This window comes from Ambystoma mexicanum, chromosome 11, assembly GCF_040938575.1.
Source record: "Ambystoma mexicanum isolate Mex_15411 chromosome 11, UKY_AmexF1_1, whole genome shotgun sequence".
NCBI classification, from domain to species: Eukaryota; Metazoa; Chordata; class Amphibia; order Caudata; family Ambystomatidae; genus Ambystoma; species Ambystoma mexicanum.
Genome location: NC_090934.1, coordinates 929,004,346 through 929,024,768, shown reverse-complemented (window position 1 = coordinate 929,024,768; position 20,423 = coordinate 929,004,346). Strand labels below are relative to the sequence as shown.

General features: G+C 45.0%; 1 long non-coding RNA gene across 1 annotated transcript in view; it reads right to left on the bottom strand.

Annotated features, from left to right (window-relative positions):
- Positions 1-230: 230 nt before the first annotated feature.
- Positions 231-20,423, bottom strand: part of LOC138503927 (uncharacterized) — a 112,595-nt gene continuing 92,402 nt past the window's right edge. The window contains exon 3 of the long non-coding RNA XR_011279730.1: positions 231-11,377. This is a non-coding gene — a long non-coding RNA (uncharacterized lncRNA). The remainder of the gene's footprint in view (positions 11,378-20,423) is intronic.

Below are 20,423 nucleotides of genomic sequence, written 5' to 3'. Positions count from 1 at the left end.
GGTGTGGATGTATATGGGGTCTAGGTAAAGGAGGGAAAAGAAGGGTTCTTTGAGTGAGTCTTGCTGAGAGTGAGAACAAGTTTGTTTAGCACTACCTCCATCTAGTATGGTTACCCCGTAGAGCGGGTTATTCCTAAGGAGACTATGACTGTGCCCTTACTCACATGTGCCCTCAGCAACAGAGTGAAGCAAATGAAGAAAGCAAAGAAGTAGACTCAACACAAAATGTGTACAATATATAATAGAAGTATATTTATTTTAGTTCACACAGGGCTACCAAGAGCTACATGTGTCTTGGGAACTGTGTACAAGTGACAAGCTTATGACATTGCAGTAGAGTGGTCCCTATGTCCTTAGCGTGCCACAGGGAGGGTACATGTTTCTCATCAGTCCACAAGCCTGCCGATCAGTCACACAATAGTTACCAAATGAATGCTAGGTTCAGCCATGAGAGAGGAAGCAGTGTGAATGTCAGGGGGGGCACGGCGCCAGCCGCAGCACAGTGCTTCGGGTCACAATCATGGGACAAGCTAAGACTACTTTAAGGTTTCAATCTAGTATTCTAGAGTCTATCTGCATTATTGCATTTATACGCTTTTTTCTTTAAAAGTCAGTAAAAATGGTACCGTATTGGGGGTGTGGGTGAGAAAGGGTGGACATCCGTGCTGTTTCTTTCAGTAATTTGGGCGCAGTTCATATAAAGTGGCAGTGGAACAGTGGCAGGCAACATTGTAGGCTTTCATAACACATAGTGAGACATGAGGTGGTTTCTGGTTGCCGGGGGTTAACTCTTTATGCGATCTCTGGCACCCCGCTTTGATTCACCCCTTCTGTTTTGCACCCAAGGCCAAGAAGTGGGATTTTGCATCATGCAGTACAGAAGTGCCAGTAAATACACCCCCAACCCTCATTTCTTGTGGGTGCAGTACTCATTACAGGGGGCCACTGTGCAAGAGTCAAAGTGACGTGTATGACGATGATAGTGGGGGCTGTCCTCTGTAACTCCATCACGCTTTGTGGCTAAGACATGCTTGCCTGGAAAAGGGCAAAGGGCATCCTGGCTAGCAACACGAGTTGCACAGGTAGAGATAACGCGCCAGAGCTCATTTTGCATACATGAAAAGAGAAAAAGTCTTTACGTCACGCCCTACTTTCGTTCACTTGTATGGAGGAGAGGAGTAGCGGGTTATACGTTATGAGTCCGCCGGGGTTGTAAGTTATGATTCCGCGGCCCCCTTGCTCTCCGCCATACAAATACTCGAGCATTTGCACCAGCATGCATTTTCATGCTGGCAGGGATGCTTGGGATTCCTATGGAGCCCGGCTGCGTTTTACACCAATAAAAATCAGACTCCATTGGAATCTATTGTAAACACGGCCTGCCATGCGTACATGGCAAGCAGCGTTTACTTCATTTGCACAGCAGCCAGACTGTAAAAGAAAAGGGCGGCGTACAACCGTGTACGCCACGTTTTTACACTCCCCTTTTTCACTCCGCTGTACAAATGAGGAAAATGAAACAGAGGGGCCATGTCTACACAAAACTGGCAACATAACAGGTCCCCGCTGTGTTTTTACGGGGAACTCCAATATGATACCCACAGAGTATATAGAATGTGTGGATTGACTCATTGTTACGCCACCGGAGTTCATGTCTTAACATGTCATGCAGGTTGTGGCCTCCCCAAAGGGGATGATGTCGTGCCGGGTGACAAATAAACTCACTTCTGCTTGCAGAGCCAAAAGGGTACAAAAATGCAAATATACTTTCAATGGGAAGTACAATGGGCGGTTAATCTCTGATACTCACAGTAATAAATAATACATCGATAATATTGTTTTCTGAAAAAAGCACCAATACTACTAGGCTGTGCTAAAATGTGGACAACACACACCTTTAGAACAATTTCTTGTAAAATGCTGATCGAAGCAATGGAAATGTGCACTTCATTTTTCTAATGAGTTGATCCTTTTTAAATGTATAAAACATTGGCCTATTATGTTCCCATTGAATATACTTGGTACAAGTTATTCCTATTTAAAAACCTTCTTCTCTGAGCCCCTCCCAGGGTGAATTAAAATTCTGTTTCAGGAATTCACGTGTTCCAGTCTTGCAGGCAAAAGGCTGCACTGCAATTAGAAAACCACCATTGCAATGGTCATGTAGCAGGAGGTGCTTGGCAGATCCTTATGGAGACATATTGGGTAACTACAACAAAAGTCATACAAGGTGCCACACTCCCCAGGGGGAAATGCCAGACAACCAGTTGTAAATGGTTTTTAACAGATTCTAACACCTACACACCTCAATGGAAATCCCAGAACTCCATGTGTAAGTGGTCATGTGACATGTAAACCAGAGTCTGCAAGTTTAGGGAATGAACACTGAAAATGGCATAGAAGGCAGTCTTCATGCTGGCAGCACGTTCCAAATACACCAGTTTCCACACTCATAATGGGAGCATGAACTATACAGGTCTACACGTCCATGGTTCCGCTGCCATCTCACAGAAACTGAAGTTATGGAGCTGCATCAATACTAGGTGGGTGAGGGCACACAAAAGGGGCAGGGTGTGTTGGTCCGTGCTACTTGAGGGAGCGGGTATTCACACAGTAAACATCCTCAGAACTTCCGGCCTGTTGACGACTTCTGGGACAAACTACCAGTGATTCTGGCCACAGGTTCTACTGCTGAACAAGTGCTGTTCTTTGAACGACAGATGTTGCACAGAGAGAAAAAAGGTTGCATTAGGCCCCATTGGGCACAGTAACTGAGCAAAATAGAGTGTGATTTTAGACAGCTCCCAGCATGCCTTCCAGCATAGTAAATAGGGTGAAATCAGCACCTGTAGATTTAATATCTCAGGCACTCTTTTTCCGAATTAAAAGGTGCACGCCTCCCCAAATCCCTAGCCCATCACTTAGGCAATGAGTAGAATCCCAGGCAGCCTTCCCCCCTAATCCGCCATTTCCTGATCTTTGTTAGTGACAGCAGAAAGCGAACATGGGAGTTGTCATCCATAGAGACTGGTGGTAGGATTGTGGGATGGAGGCCATGTACCTTGTTATGCACCTTTCATGCTTTGTTATGAGTTGTAATGCTGTGTTATGCCTACCTTGCCATCGCATGCCTGTTTTTACTTTGATATGTTTTAGAGTGTAATATGCAATGTTGCCTAAGAACCTCCCTTCCAACTGTACACTGGCATCTCACAGATATTCCAACCACAACACCTCTCGGCCTTACAAGGAGTAACGATACAGCACAGCTAGAGCACAGTTGGCACTGGAAACGGACATAGCTCACATTACACCACACTGCAACAGCAGCGTGACCACATTGCTATATTAATGCCATCAGCAAATAATATGCGTGTGCCAAATTCCTACGATTGTGCATGTCTTACTTAGCACCAATGGACTGGTTACCGAACCCTTCACATCCACCGTCCCCTTTATGGATGTGGGGTTCGCCACAGGTACCCTAACCCCATATCTGACTCCATCCGAGACTTGCACAGAGGCACAGACATTACCTTGATAAACCCGGACTGGAAGGTGATGACCCTGTCAGGGCTTACCCCTCAGAAACCGGACTGGTTGGTTATAGGGAGGGCTGCCTGGTGCTGACCCCTGGCCAGGATAATCAGTATACAGTCTTTCCAATAAACAATAAACACCACGAGTTAGAGGAAGCTGGCCAGTGCTGAAATACTTTATAGATTTCAGCACTGGACAGCTCCCTGTAACATTATAATGTTATGCATGTTTTATAGAAATTCCATGAACAAAATGTAAAGTGTTAATATAACAAAACCCTATTTGATGAATGGGTTTCGATGAATAAACACTTTGCACTTTATGTATGGGAATTTGATGAAACATCTTTCAATGGAAATGATTCCATGGAACGAAGGCTCGATGGAAAAAATTTGGATAATTCTCTCACCAACTATCAAATATACACCAGGACTGAAAAGCACCGTTTAGGAAGCCGGCAATCACACGAGAAGAACACCAGTGTCAAAATAGTGTGTAGTACAGACCCCACAAAAGAGAACGACACAATAGTACATGTTGGTTTCTCTTTTGTGTCCATGTGCAAAATCACTGCAGCCTACGGACCAAGGAGAAAGCAATAGTACCCAAAGTTATACGAGCCATATGCTCCTTTTCCTCTGTCTTGTATTCCAGCCTCAAGAGAGTTTTAAACCATTTCTTCTGATGACAGACCAATGTCACAATCACTGCTCAGCAGGCCTTTTCAGCCGTGATTGCATTGGCTCATACACCTCCTGATTGGCAGGACCGTCCTGTTCATCTCCAGCTGTTCTGACATCAGCCCTTGGAATCGCGCCCTGCTTCCTTCTGAGGATGCTCCTTCGTGCAGAATGGGAGGACTAGTCCTTAAGAGGTTATCATGTTATCCACGGGATACCCAGCTTCCCTTATCAAACTTTAAGTCCTAAATTAGCAGAAAAGCCCACCAAGCAACAAAGCAATCTGTTTTATTCTCTGTGCTGTGCAGTGAGGTTGGGGGCCAGTGGGTTGTCACAACGTAGCTTATAACCTCAGAAGGGGGCAGGCTTCAGCAGTATAGCAGATTTGTAGGGGCTGAATCAGCATCGGAGCAAAGCAGCAGGTTGGTGGTTGCAAACAGCTGTTTTGACACCAGGAGTACTGAGTGAATTACTGTGCCAGGAGGCCTGCTTGCTTGGGGCGCACTGTAAGAAACCTAACCAAACCCTTGCACCACTTTTGTGAATCGAATGTTATTTTAAAAAATAGTTCCAAAAGCTTCTGAATTATGTCCTTAAAAACAGACAACTCTCACAATAGCTCCTCAAAGAAAGGGGGCCCTTTAAGATTGAACACTTCAAGACAACGTTTTGAGTGATTGCTGCAAATTAAGTATGTTAAGTATGATACAAATCGAAATATAAAAAACATCTCAGCTAACAAGTGTATGAAACAAATACCTTTGCGTCCACCAAGCGCCATTCATGAAACACTCAAGGCTAGCTATATATCTCTGCAGGTATAGAATCCAAAGTATACAATCCTCCTCAAAATAGAAAAAAACCTTTCCGAATGCGACTACTGTAATCTAAAGCAATACGAGTTTAACGATCTGAACAAGCAGCGTTCTCCCACCAGGAGAGTGCAGAACGAGAGCACTGTCTACTCACAGATCAAGACTTTCAGAATGTGGCGTTAGCACCCCGTTCCAAGGGCTGGAACGGAAGTCTGGGGGGAGTAACTGTTTGGCAGCCCGAGTTAACGGCCCAAATGAAGTAACAAGAAAATACAAAAACAGGGGAGAGGGGAGGTGGCGGCCCGCGGCAGGGAGGCAGCCTGCGCGTTCCATGGAACGCAGGCTGAAATAAGCGGTTTCAGCCAGCTCTTTTCATGAAACCTGATTGGCCGCTTCCCCATTCCCCCCCTCATTCCCCAGTTGCTAATTAGATATGTATTCATGACTATACGAATTCCAGAATAAGACTTGTGTGTTATCACACAACAAGAGTTCCAGAACGATAATGTTTTTTTTCCATCCCTCAAGGAGAAATATGAACGTATTTTCAAAGAATGGGAGTTTGAGAAAGAGACCTGGCGGCTTACATCAGAAAAAAAGGAATTCCTGAAGGAGAATCGGGGCTCTTCTGAGGAGGAGGCGAGGAGGAGAGATATGCAAATGCAGGAGATTTTGTTCTCAATAAACAATAGGCATTCCATAATTAGAACAGTGTGACAATAAGAGTAACAGAACGCGAGTTCATCAGAGAGTAGGCATCGTAGCAGAAGATATGTGCATTCTTACCGAGCAATAGCAAGACGAAAAACTGTGTTCGGATCGGACAATTGGAGATCCAGAATGGGAACAGTGTGTACTTGCCAGAGCAAGCCTACTGCCTGTCTCTCCTACAATATGAGGTTTCCATAATCAGAGCATTACATGTTTATCCAGTAATGCATTTCCAAAATATCAACTGTGTCTTCGTTTCAGGGAATAAGAGATCCATAATGAGAATAATGTCTTCAGAAAGTTAGAAAGTTAAACTCCGACAACCATACTGTGGTTTTCTGAAATGGCAGGACATTCATAAATATAGCCGTGTCTTCCTCTCTTCTCAACTATATTGTGTTTTCCTCTCAATAAATAAGGATTTAATAGGTGGAATCATGTCCTTTTTCCAATATGCATTTTCCAAAAACCTAAACAAAGTAAACATCTTGAATCTCTGTTATTCTTATAATCTCTGTGATCAGACGGGGTACTCACGGCTCTTCGGTTCTTTATAGATGAGAGGAGGTAAGAGGCGTCCCCCCAGAGGTCCAGAGACCAGATAATCTGTGCTCTGTGCTCCCAGGGGGCCGCCCCCTGGGAAACCCTCTTGGGGAAGAAAACCCAGATCCTGCAGGTCTTGTGTTGGATGGAATTTCCAGTCGTAGTGGCAGGTGAAATGAAGAAGAATTCCCGACTGATGTCAACAGAGGGAATGGTACTGAATTTGTAATCGGAGGCAAGGTGAGTACCAGGAGAAAGGAGAAAGGGAGACGAAGGAGAAAAAGGAGAGAAAGAGCAGAGGACCGCAAGAATCGGGTAAAGAGGACGGGTAAGTAAGGCGAGAGTGAGTGGAAAGGAAGACGTAGAAAAGCCGCTGGCGGCTGTTAGTAAACGAAGCTACCGGCCATGGGAGACCGTAGCCGGAGGAAAAACACAAGCGGAAAATAGATAAGCCGCGGAGCGGCAAAGGAAGGTGGGAGCGAGGGAGTGCTCCAGGAGGAGAAAAAACTGGCAAGGCAAGTCTTTAAGCGAGCAGCTACAAGGGAGAGCTGAAGAGCAGAGTAGCAACGCAGTTACCTGAAAGTTCGCGGTGTACAAGTACGAATAATGGTGGAAAGAGAGGAAGGACTAGGTGGAAGAAAAAGACTAGACCGGCCTTGTTAGTTGATAGAAACAGTATCTAGGAGCCGCCATCTAGGATTCCATTGAGTATATCGTGGTTGATGTAGCTTCCATCTTCTCCATGGGTTTCTAATCCCTCTTGTAACAGTTATACATCTTACACCATCGTTAAACTTAGCAAGATGCCTTAAGAGCGAGTGTTGGCCTGTCGGTAACAGCTGAAATGTTCTCTTTGGGTGGAAAAGTGCTTTCTCGATGTGTCATTACATACTGGAGAGTCACCCTACAATGTGTGGTCGACATGTGACACCATCTGACCTACTTGGTTTCCTCAGAAAATGTGAACATGGCAGTCAGCAAGCTGGAGGATGGGCGTCCCTCTTTAAAGATCTGAAAACGACTACCTTGCAGCAGAACCCTGAAACAGTAATGCCCACAAGAGGGAAGGGGGCGAGGCTGTTTAAATGATAGCCCACCAAAGCTTCTCAGGGAATGATATCCAACCATCCTAGTGGTAGTGACACAACCACTTCTTATTTTCTGTGTGTGAAACACTACATGGGTAGAGACAATCCATAAGGGACTCTTACTGACTTAATGACAACCCATTTCAGAGTGCTGAGTAATAACAAAAGAGAGAAGACATTTTTTTACAATAGCACTGGAAAGAATCACCCTGCAAAAATCTACGCGCCACTCACAGTCCTGTTCAACATTTTATCTGCGTGTTCACCCAAGAATCAAGCAATAAACAGCAGGTGTGACTTAGGTTTATGGCCAAAATGCTTGCTAAAGTACAACATGGCTGAGTCGGTAACTGAATGACGGACATATATCTTTATACTTGATCAAGTAATAGCACACTCTTGTTTTCAGGGTGCCATCAGCAGAGTGCCGGGGCTAGAACAATGTTATTTTGCCATAACACAGAAGAACCTCTAAAAATGGGATGGCTCTGCAAATCCAACGGCAAACCTCACCACCAACTCTAAAGGATGAATAGGTACAAAAAGAATGGTCCGGAAGGTGCCCCATCCTGCAAATCGTCTATTCCAAACAACGTCTGCTTTAACGTTCTGTTAGATGTACCCACACATTCAAATAGATCCAGTGAACCCCTCACTTTCACTCCCCCCTTGCCCCTACTAAGTGCTTGCCTGCCTACCATATTTGTTTTGCAGGTTTAACCCACCCGTTAATGTGGCTATAGTAGTTCTCATGATACAGTGATACAAGCATGGAGCCATGAGACAAATATTCACTCTGCACATCACTGGCTGGTGTCACGCAGAGCAGACATCAAGGCTTCATGTTCGATTATTCTGGGGGAATTCTTTAGGATATGTCATTCTTTTAATGCCCAATGAGAGACAATGGAAAGAACTGGACACACGGGGGCTGGTTTAAGGAGGCCGTCCAACATGCAAAACGAGGGATATCTGCAATACTGTAAATGCCAGGCCCAGGTTATCAAAACCGCTGCTCAGGTTGCAAATATCTTGGGAGGACAGTTCAGCGGCAAAGCGCTCGCCTTGGAAGCAAGGCGACGTGGAGGAGCCCAGGTTCGATCCCCGGGTCCGCTGTTAGAAACCTCTGGGTGTTAAGCACGTTATAAATAACCAATTACAATTACAAATCCTGCTTTGGTTGATAGGACATTAGGAGATGATGGGTGGGGGAGAGCAGCTTTGGTTCAGGCCCCTTCCTCTCCTCTCAGGTGGGGCAGGCTCCTATCAAATATGATCAAGCATGAGATTGACAGATAGACTGATCTCTCTCCCACTGAAGAGCACATCTCCATGAAGATTGAAGAGTTTCAAGTGCCATCACAATTAAATGCTATTCTTGCTCCAGACCATCCCCTCAAAAAGGAGCTACCAGAGTAAGAAGGCAGCTGTCCTTGCACCCATGGGAGAGGGTCCCTACCAAAGAAAGCAAAGTACTACATGGTCTGATTCCCTTCCCCTCTGATACACAGAATAACACCCATAGCAGAAATCACACTGTGCGCATTGGATTTTAACTGTAGGGATGACACCTTTAAATGTACAGTAAGAATTTTGTACCGCCGTTTTCTTTTCTTTTTTATCCCCTTCATGAAGGATCTAGTCAAAAGAGGATCAAAGGTTATGTGGAGATACAGAATGAAATGCCATTGCATCTGTAAAGGTCATACAGGAGGACCAAGATGTACCAGGCCTGGACTGGAGACTTAACTCCTATCAACCTGAAGATGGCACTTCCACAAGGTTTATCTTCCTAAAGGTGGTGCCTTCAAAAATAACCCAAAGGTTGAATCGCCACGCTGAACATAATCCAATATCATACAAGAAACAAGATCGGAATGAGAAAGATCAACGTATGACTGACCACGGAGTCAGAACTCTCATATTACACTCCCCTTTTATACTACAAATAACTCCTTGATATGGTGGGTTGTTCCTAGTGATGGCGAGACTGAATGGGCAGGGAGCCAGAACTCATCCCCCTCACCCATCAAAGAGCTCCTTTTGCCACCTTGCACTTGTCAAAGGGTTGCCTCCTTTGCACTTGTTAAAGGGTTGCCTCCTTAGCGGAAATTAGAGGTGTCATTCCTTACGAAACCTTGTGGTGGTCAACCAAATCCCCTTTACCTCTGAACACCTAGGGCCAAAGCGGTATCATCATGTAAATGAGTGGTTGAGTGCTTGTTGCATTTATGTACACAATAACTCTGTCATTGTAAGGACAGTAGGCATTTGTTTTCTAAAAGGTCCAGATGTTGCACATGGCCTCGCTCAAGCACACTACTTCCAACCCCTTCTTAAAAACCACCTGTTCAGTGGAGGGAGTCAAGCATGGATTTTAGGCACGCAGCTATGTATTCATGACACTGGACCACACCTAGAGACTTACATGTCAACCAGACGTCTGAGCTAGACCTTATACCAGCCCGACTGTGTGCAACTGATTTGAAGGCTGGTTTATCTGCCAGCAAATGTATAGGGCTGCCAGACCAATCCTTGCTGGCATCTAGCAAACACCTGCCTTTCAAGATCTCCTAGTCAAGCCACAGGAATAGGGAGAAATGATGGAGTTGCGGGAGCATGAACAGCTGCTTCGCCTTTCATGCTCGTTTCTGAACTAGCGACAAGCATACATTGTGCGTATATATGAATTACTGCCATTAATGGAGTTCTGGTGAATTTTCTAGAGCGGGCAGGTAGAATGGAAGAATGTGTGCCAGTTGGGGTAGAAACATCATTAAGGACATCATGATATCATCAATGTCAAATCTACGTTCTCTTTGGCATGTACCGAAGGATGTGTCAATGAGAGTCCTCTGACCTGTACGACCCATCAAATTGCTCTAAAGGCGGGGGGGCATTTAAAAAAACGTGAGAATAATGGATTTAGAAAAACCTTTCTGAAATTCCCGGGGGAGCTAGAAGATAGGCGTTTGCATGGCAGATGGCCATTGACACCAATCTAGAGAAACGTAAGTGACCTACTGTGTCTGCAGTACCCCAGGGAATTAACCATACAGTACCCCCCACAGAAGAGGGAAATGAGTGCACACCCATATCACCTGCTCACAATTTCTTTTAGGTTTTAGGCTTAATAAGAAAGAACTGTGGGATTCTGAGTCAGTATCCAGAACCCATATCACATCACTCACATGATGTCACTGAGCACAAGCCATAGTATATTGTGGCACACAAGATGTCAATGCAAGCATGTGGCATACCCATCCAATGCAGAACTGGCAATGCACTGTTAAGAGTGGACTTTCTAGAGTTATGTAGGTGTTTTATCTACTGATGTGTGTTGAGTATGATTTGTACCTGTTGCATGCATCTGGTTTCTAAATAAACTGTACAATAAATAACATGTTTCTCTCCTAAGTGCCTCGTTTTCATTTTTTTCGGGCAAAGAATGCCACCCCTAGAATGACAGCAATGACAGCAACAGCCACACCTCCTGCTAGGAGCAGTGGTTTCATGTTCTCAAAACAGCTACCAGAGCACCCCCCTTCAGTGGCGTTCTCCTTGCTGTCCGATTCAGGGGAGGTGCCAGAAACCTCTTGCATTCCTGTTTCCACTGTGGCAGCCTTTGCTGGATTGCTGGTGTTTCCCGGTGTGACCTCGTTGACTCCTGGCGTCTTTTTTGCTGCAGGTAAAGGGGTCTCTTTTGATGCGGTTTCCTTCTTGTCAGCGCCAGGAGCAGTGCTGGCACCAGTCGCAGTGCTAGGGGTGTTCCCGGCACTGGCCTTTTCAGACTTTCCACTCTTGCTTCCGGTAGATCTTGCTTTTGACTCCATGATGAATGCTAAGTTCAAGGGCTCCTTTTTCTTTTTCTGTTGGGGTTGTTCAATGCGTTGAATTAGCAGGGAACCTTTGAATTCCAACAATACGGGAAGCTGATTCAGTGACCAAAATATCCTCGGTCAGTTTCTATCATAGCCTGTCCCTCTTCGTGAGTTGACTCCTGGAAAACAGAAAGTCACAGAATTGATTAATCAAAAGAGTAAGCACTGCAACAATACTTGGAAGGAGCAATACCATTGTTACAATGACATGCTGAATTGAGGATTGCCATCAAGAAGCGGCAGACTCATTTTTTTATTCTTGAGATTTTATCAAAAATATAACAAGAATGGAACCACAGGGGATTCCTCATTGCTAAACAAGGATGGAATGAAGGCCTGGCCACAGGTGCGGGCCCTGATCCACACCTTCAAGTTACATTTTGATGATTACAGGATGGACTGTGCCTCTTCATAGTCCCTCTTGATTGCTTAACACCCGATTTCTTTTCCTTACAGGTGGGTCAGCAACTTCAATCATTGCCACACTTGTTGGCCCCAAAGAGTTCTGGTGCCAAGGCGTGAATGCAGGAAGAAGCTCCTCAACACCGACTCAACAAGGCATTAAACATTCATGGAAAGTCTACATGTTGCTACGCTTATTTCAAAATGTTCTTCATTTAGGTACAAAGAGTGGTACCAGAATATCTGGACTCTAGATAAATCTTGCCCACTTGGTATGTGTAAGCTAGCAAATTTGCTTCAAAGCTTTTTTATGTGGAGCAAAATTATTACTATATTTGACACACAAACACCACATATTTGGTACTGAGACTGTTAATCATTTATCACACAAGTGGGTTAATTAGCAGTTTGGCAGTATTTGTTAGAGGAGTACCACAGAGTATCCTTCCATGGCCGCAGGCATTATGTCTTGAGCTCAGCTAGGGCAGTAAAGTCATATGGGGCAGGCAGTATCGAAAAAACAGCATGTTCTTCCTGGGGGCACGACCATCTTTTCACGAATCCGGTATTGGGTAAATACCATAGGAGATTTAGAATTATTTGTTTTCAAGAGACAATGCTGTTGGAAAGCCCTGTCTAGGATGGCTATATAACCTGTTGCCAACCAACTATGCAAGGTCTCTATGGTAGACCCTTCTGGGGACTTATTAGATCGATTAGATCTTGCGCCAAGCTTTCTCCTGTAAAAACACTTTATTGACCTCAGGGAATTTTGGCTGTTGAGGTCAACTTGGCCACAAGCACCCACATTGGAAAACTATTGTTATGAAACATTTATGTGCACGCAGGAGTTTCAAAGCTAAGCACTTTTCTTGAATCCTGGACCACTATTACTACAGACTGGTTGGGTAATGTTGAATCAGGGTTTATATTACTAGCCAGTGACCTTAATTGCACATGCCCAATGAAAATGTCTTGGAACAAGGGAGCCTGCCTGTTAGAAAGGGATTGCAGGAAAAGGATCTACATGGCATGAGGTGGGTTTAGGGTTGCGTAGGTTAAATGGCTCATTTAAAGGGGGCTCTGCTAGTTGTCCGACTTGGAAAAAAGGAGCCAGTGCTTAAGTTCTTGACTATATGTTTGTTGACTCTACGCTTTTCATTGTGTGTGTGTTTTTCAGAATAACCCTTGCTGATTGGAGCGATCACAATATGTTGGATTCTGTGTTTAACATGGAATTACTGTGGGAAAGGGGGAGTGTGTCAAGTCATTTGATTGTGAACCCCTCTGGAAACAGGGCCATATGGAGGCCAGAGCAGGTGAATAGATTCAGTGCTAAGTTGAAGTCCCTCATTACTGAAACCACATGGGATTGGGAACTGCATAGGTTTAGTGTGGATAGTTCCTGTTCCCTTATTGACGAGTTAGTTGATGTCCCAAAGGGTACTACATGCCAGCTTACTACTACTAAACCGAAGCATAGAAAGTATAATCACGCCTTTGACGCAACTGTAGTAGCCAAGGGGAAACGTATTGTGAGAGCCAATATTAGAGAGGCTCGGCTAGCCCTGAAAGACTTTCCACGGTTACATGCAGCTAAAACGATCAGACAGCACTTCAAAAACTGGATTAAGCAGCAAAGGGCACATCTAGTACAAAAGGACGCAGAATTTATGTTAAATAGCCTGACGAGTTCTGACTGGACGTTTCTGGGTTATCCAGTCAAAATATCTGAAACATAACAGAGTGCTACATTTCAGAGTGGACCAAAACACCAAAAAACACAGCAACCATTAATTAAATAAATAAAGGGTAGTGGGGTAAAGAGGTTAAAATGGGTCAGGTTGGGATGGCATTTTAATGACTAAAAAATTGTGTGCTTGGGGGGACGCCCTCCCCCCAAATAAAATAAAAAAAAGAATTTCAGTGTTTTTCGGTATTTCTTCCACAATGAAATTTACCAATCTGTAATTGTGGTCGGTAAAATCACATATAACTGTTTCTGGTCCTTAATTAATTCATTAAATAGGGACAATAGTGAATGTCAGATTAATGCAGTTTCAGAGCAAGACTGGGTCAGCCATTTCACGAAATGATATTCAGTGGTGGAAACCCCTCTGAGCCAGTCCTCTTCTGGGCCCATCCTTGTGGAACGTGCCTATGATTTAATCTTAATCAGGAATTTATCCAAGAGCTTATTGTCTGTTCCAGTAATTCAATAATAAATTATTACGAGGGTAAAGTCCTACCTAAACTAATATATGGTTTAGAAACTGCAGTTTTGGCTAAAGGATTTTTTGGACCAGTGGAAGGGCTCCAATGGCAAAAAGTTCTGTGCATTCCCAATGCAGTGCCTACCGTAGCCATTCAGTGTGAATTGGGGTTGATTTTGATGGGGCCCGTGTTACGTGGAATTATATCCACCTTTATTACAAACTGTTGAATCCCGTAGAGAACTTCCTGTATGAGGACTTGGGAACTGTGGATCAGTCAGGTCATAACTCTGCAGTAAATGCATTTGTGCACTGTTGCCATAAAATACTGTTGGCTGCAGACATCGAAGTGGAGGACTTGATATGTAATCCATGTAAAGTGAAAAAGAAACTATATAGGAATAACTGGTGTCGCACTGTAGATACATTCGATACTTTTAATTCCCCACGCCATCTAGTACAAGAACATAAAAAACTGGGAGTACTAGCGCTCTACCTTTATTTGAGTCCTTGATCTATGGTAATGTTTGATTTCATGGGGTTTAGGTGGAATTTGCATCTAACAAAAGAAGTACTGATGCGTAGTAAAATGACCTCAAAGGAACATTGTATCTGTAGATTCTGTAACAATGTTAACTCTTACAAGACATTGAAGCACTTGATGATCTACTGTCCTGATCTTCAAGGGTCCTGTAAGTTATTCTTTGGACTAGTTTGGAATAAGATGTCTTGTACCTTAAATCCAGAGCAAATTTGGTTGATGTGTCTTGCAGGTGAGGCAACCCCCATGGTTTTAGCCGTCACTGGTTTTCTTACAAGTTTAAATTTAGGGTAGTCTTTCTCAACGTAGTGCCTCTCTTAAGCATGGATTATGAATTATTGAATTCTTTTTTTAGCATGTGAGTGAGGGTTACTCAGGGGTTGTGTGGTTTTATTTGCTCTGAATGGAAGGAATTGTTTATTTAATGTATAACATATTTATTTTCTCCGTTTTTTTGTTGTTGCCCTGAGACATTTTTATTCTTGTTTTCTATGTATGATATTGTTAAGGTTGAGCATGTTTTAACCACAATACAATTAAATAAATAAAAACTGCATGTCCTAGCTATTAAAAATTTAAAAGTGCATTTCCATTTCAATTTGAGGGATACATATATACATCAGACAAGAGTTTTCTACACAGCTGCTGTCCCATGAAGAACAATGCAATAAAGTGTAGTGACACTTCTATGTAATGTGAGAAACCTGAGGGTATTCTCACTCCTATTTCCCCTGGATCTTCTTGTCAGCTGGCCAAGGGACGGCCATCACTGTTGGATCCAGAACCTGGGGGTGGAAAAGCGGGGGAGGATCACCTGGGTGCAGGGTCCTTGGGGATTGGGAGTGAGGTATCCTCGGGTGAGACACAGTATCCCAACGAGACAGTAAGGGAAGGAGACGAAGTCCCGGAAGCCTTTATGGGATATGCTGATTCCCTTATCCCTGATCCAGGTCTCATTGTCCCTAATTCAAGTCCAATTATCCATGACACAAGAGGGAGGAGGGAAAGAGTTAAGTATCTAAAATTGGGTGAAAAGAAAAACCAAATAAGAGAGACAAAACTTTGATATTAAAATCCATTCATCTTCTATCAATCTGGCCCACAGGCAATACCATCAAGACCCATGCTTGTATAACAGAAACTCAGGGATATGGAATACTCTACCAAAGGCGGAAGCCATCCCATTAAATAAAAACAAGGATAGAGTATTCCCCTATATCCTCTGATGATTCCCTAATAATATTTCAGTAAATAGATCTAACCTCCAATCCCAATTCAACTACCCCTCCCCATTTCCAACTAATACTGGGAAGAAGAAGAGGCGACAGAGTAGTGAGGATTTGCTGATAGAAACAACATAGGAATACAAAGTGAGGCCTACCATTTAACACCTTTGAATTGTCCCACTAATACAGTCAGTCAAGATCAGGCATTTTACTCCAACTGTGCACACCTGACTCCGATTGACTCAACTGCATTACAAAAAGGGTGGTTCTGCCAGAAGCATTGAGCAAGCTGGGGATGATGACTGGACCATAGTAGCCAAGGAGCAGGGAGCTGCAGGAAGAGAAGCCTGGAGGATCCAGAGGAGAATGGCGTGCCGAGATGCTGGCACAGTGTTCGTTAGGGGCTGCAGCATGGCTGGGAAGCCGTGTCTCCATGGAGCGAGGCAACCAGTATCCTACTGGTGGTGTTCAGTGAAATGCTCATTCCCTTGGGATGTGTGCTGGTCCCAAGGGTGCCTGAGGGGCAGGTGGTGAGACTCTGACCTCGAACCAAACCCATTTGGGCCTGCTCGCCTGAGCCGTGCTACTGTTTGTGAGTTTCATGAGATGGAGAGAAACTCAGTAGCATGCGGGTGGCTAGAGCGTGGAACAGGAGCATTGTTGAAAGAAGAGCCCGGTGAGCGAAAGCAGGACGAAAGCAAGCGAAATCTGGAAAGCGGTAAAAGAAAGCAAAGCGATGCAAGGAAAATCTGGAAAGGGGTGAAAGAAAGCAAAGTGAAGAAAGAGAACGGTAAAAACAAAGCAAAGCAAGTGAAAGCTGAAAAGCGGTGAAAGAAAGCAAAGCGAATGACAGAAAAGGTGCGCAAGAGGCGCAGATTAATGAAAGACAGCAAAGTGCGCTGGCAGTGCAGAAACAGCCAAGAGTGGGTGCGAGAGAGACCCGAAAGTAAGGAGAGGGGTGCAAGTGACCTGAAATCGAGAGAGACAGCGAGAAGGAAAACAGACAGTCAAAAGAGGGTGCAAGCAACCCAAAAGTGAGAAAAGGGTGCAAGCTACCCAAAAGAAATACAGAGAGTGCAAGAGGTATGTTAAAGGGCAAATGAAGGTGCAGGAGAGCGCAGTGAGAAACGGAAGTTGCAAGAGAGCACGGTGGAAAGTAAGGGGAAGTGTGCAAGAGGCACAGAAAGGTGGAAAGAAGGTGCAAGTGTGCATGACAGAAAAAGAAGGTGTTCAGGTAGGACAGTAAAGTGGAAAAGGACAGAGTGAAAGAGGCACAGAAGAGGAAAAGGTGCCAGAGAATAAGGAGAGGGGTTAGAGGTCCGAGTGTTCGCACCTGGCAGGAGCAAAGAACCTGGTGTTCTCGAAAGTCTCTGATAAAAGAACTGTACAGTGAAAGGTACATCCTGACAAGAGAAATGTTTTATTTGTTTGAGACCAGGGGGGCCTAGGCTTGGGGAAGGGAACCCTAAGAGGCTCACAAGAAGAACTTTTGTTTGTTGAACTTGGTAAAGAGGGGCCTAGGCTTGGGGAAGGGAACCCTAAAAGGCCCACTAAAGACATTGTTGAACTTTGTGAAGAGAGGACAGACCTGGGGAAGGGAACCCTGAGAGGCCTAACATGAACTGTGTCTTTTTGTTTGGAACTGGAAAGATCGAAGCTTGGGGAAGGGAACCCCAAGAGACCCAGAGACATTGTAAACTCTATTGATTGACAGCAGGAGCCCTACGTGGAAGGTTCCAAGGGCAACCCTTTTGAGTTGTACTATTTTGAACTGACAGAACAACGCTTATTGGTAAGACTACCTGAAACCAGCTGTGGTTTACATTTCCTTTTGAGTCACCATTTTTCCTTTAAGAAGACCCCCTATCACATTTGGTTTAAGAGTGAGGGCAATCATAGGTTTGAACACAGACAAACTTTGGTTTCGGATTTACGGACATCAACAGCCCTTAGAAACATCAGTTGAGGGAACAATCCCCTTAGTTAGGGCCAGATATGCATTACACCAACCCCACAAAAGTTTTCAAACTGTTACTTTTGAGTCTGCGTCTCTCTTGTTACCATGCCTGTCTCACAGTATCCTCCAGCCATGGGGTGATAACATGGGCATCTCGTACACCAACATTATCACTCTCACAGTGCATTAACTACATCCTTTTTTCCCGAAAGTGGAAGGGGTGCACTAGTGCATGCTTTCGCTTTCATGAAAAAATCCTAACATGCTAGGAGCAAACTCTGCCTATCATTGCACAGCCTCTGGTTTTAAGGTAATCTTCACTCTAGCCGGCATGCAATATAGCTGTGATGGGTATTTGTAAGATTACTTTACAACTGTCTTTACTACGAATGAGTGAAGACTCAGTAACTCGGTACAAACGAAATAAGGGTATGCACTGTCTCCTTCAAATGTGGATGTATACCACTCAATTCACTAAAGCTAGAGAGCCTTTAGTCTATGTTGCATAAAAAACGTTAAGTCTTGCATTGTTTTTCAGTGTCATTTAACAACATTCACATGAGGCTTTTTGGGGAAAAGAAGGAAATGGTAGAGATTATCATAATACTAGTTTTCTAAAGAGGTTGGGTAGGTGGTAGTAGAAAGGCCTGCACTGGCACCAGTGTGCTTCCCTTCCATTCAAGAGATAATACTGTCCTTGAGCTGGTATTTTGGTATGTGCGTTGGTGTGTGTGTGTGGCTGGGTGTTTGCGCTGTGGTGGGGTGATGAAGTCTCCTGCCTGGTCTTGGGTGCTGTATGGAACTCATGGTAGCAACAGTAAAGACAGACACACGTGATCACAGTTCAAGGGTGTTTATTGAACAATGAATGCAGGGTGGAAAAACGCGTAACCTAAACCTAGATCTAAGATGGGAGCAAGCGTCGACCATCAAATGAAAAATAAGCCAGTCCTAGTGGCGTCGTGTCAAATAAAAGGGCCTATACTAAATAAAACTATTGCCAAATCCTTACAATTACAGAAAGACTGTGGGATAGGGTTTCAATAAAGCAATAAGTGTTCACAAATAATAAGTCAGGATGACACTGCCTGTCATGTCCCGTGGCAATAGATGGTTCTTATGGCAACGTTGGAAAGGGATTGGATTGGTTTCCCTGAGTTCTCCCAAGATGGCGGTATGGAGAAGATGCTGTGTGTCAGGATACAGGGCGTTATAAGGGGGAACCAGGGCTAAAAGTGGTGCCCCAGACGTACAAAGACCAACCACCAAACAAGACAAACCCAAGGGAACAGCCTCCAGCCTTATAGGAGACTTCTCTGTCCCCTTTGCAGACAAAAGGCCCTCCGGACCACAACTCCCAGCAGCCTCCGGGCCGGGAACTACTTGTCCACTCCCAAGTTGGGAGGGGCTCGCGCACGCGCGAAGAACGAAGGCACGGGACTTGTGCTAAAGCTCCCGACCGGAACGGACGCATCCTCCAGAGCTCCTGCCGACAGGGATCACGCGAGGGGCCACGCCCCAAGGAATCACCATTCCGGCCCCTCGCATATACAAGATAAGTACAGCAAAGCCCTAGCGACCCAACCCCGCTTGGGAATTACAAGCGCAGCTACGGGGGAACGTGCGGAAGAAGCAGGGACGCATAGGAACTACCACTCCTCTGAGGGGCACGCGCAGGGGGCACCGCCCGCCCATACTACGTCCCCTGCTAAAGGGAAAAGCTAAGTGCCTATCAGCTCCATAGCATTTAACTGACGCAATTTAGGCTTGCATGCATCACTGACTAACGCGCACAGCGCTTGTTTACCAACCAGTCTTCAGCCACGTGCGGCACACTTTGGCAGCACGGGGAGCCCACAGCCATGTGGGGCAAACTTTGGCAGCACCTAGTGCTTGATATTAGGCCACGTGTGGCAAAACTTTGGCGGCACGAAGGATCTTATTCCGTTAAGCCACGTGCGGCGAACTTGGGGCGCATGTTCTGAACAACCCTTTAGTTGGGCACCATTAAGCTCAGAGAGCAGATTAACCAACTAGGTGTAATGTGCATGTGCTAGCACTAACCAAACTCAATGTGGTTTGTGGTGGTTGTATTTCGCCTTTGTGAGTTAACACAGGCCACTGATACTAAACTCTCTTGCAGCATTCTAACTGCTCCGAGTTCCGGACCTGAGAGTGCGCAGGCAGGAGGCCAGCACTCAACCGCAGAGCTAAGTGCCTTTTGCATCAAAATTTATTGTACTGCACTGAGTGTATGTGGGGGAATAGTATGTAAATACATTGTTGTGACTGTTGTTTTTTCCCATGTGTTCCCTTGCCTGTCCACTTTCCCTTTCCTAACCCTCTATCCGGTTACCCGCTGTTCGAGACCCATCCAACCAACGAGATCCTAACCTTCTTTCCCTGCTGGGGTCTCGGAGGCCTGTGTGAGCATAGACTTGCAGGCGCCCAGACCGTAGTGGGGGTAGTTGGTTCGCGCCACTCCTGCACCTGCACTTTGGAGCTGTGACAGAAGCACAAGCCCAAGTATTACAGGTGCCCGAGTGGCACGACCCAGCTAGGCTATGGAGGAACTAACCAAGGTCCTGCAGGACTTACAAGCCGAGCTCACTGCCACCAGACAGGACTATGCTATCTTGGCCACCCAAGTGCATTCTCTAACAGCCCAAACTGCTCCCCTTCCAGGAGGTGCTACCGCACCCACTCCTGTCCAAGTGAATGTGACCCCAGAGTCCATAATCCCCTTAGCTCCCCCAGAAAGATATTCAGGTGACCCGCAGAAATACCAAACTTTTCTAACTCAATGCCAACTCCACTTTCTCACTA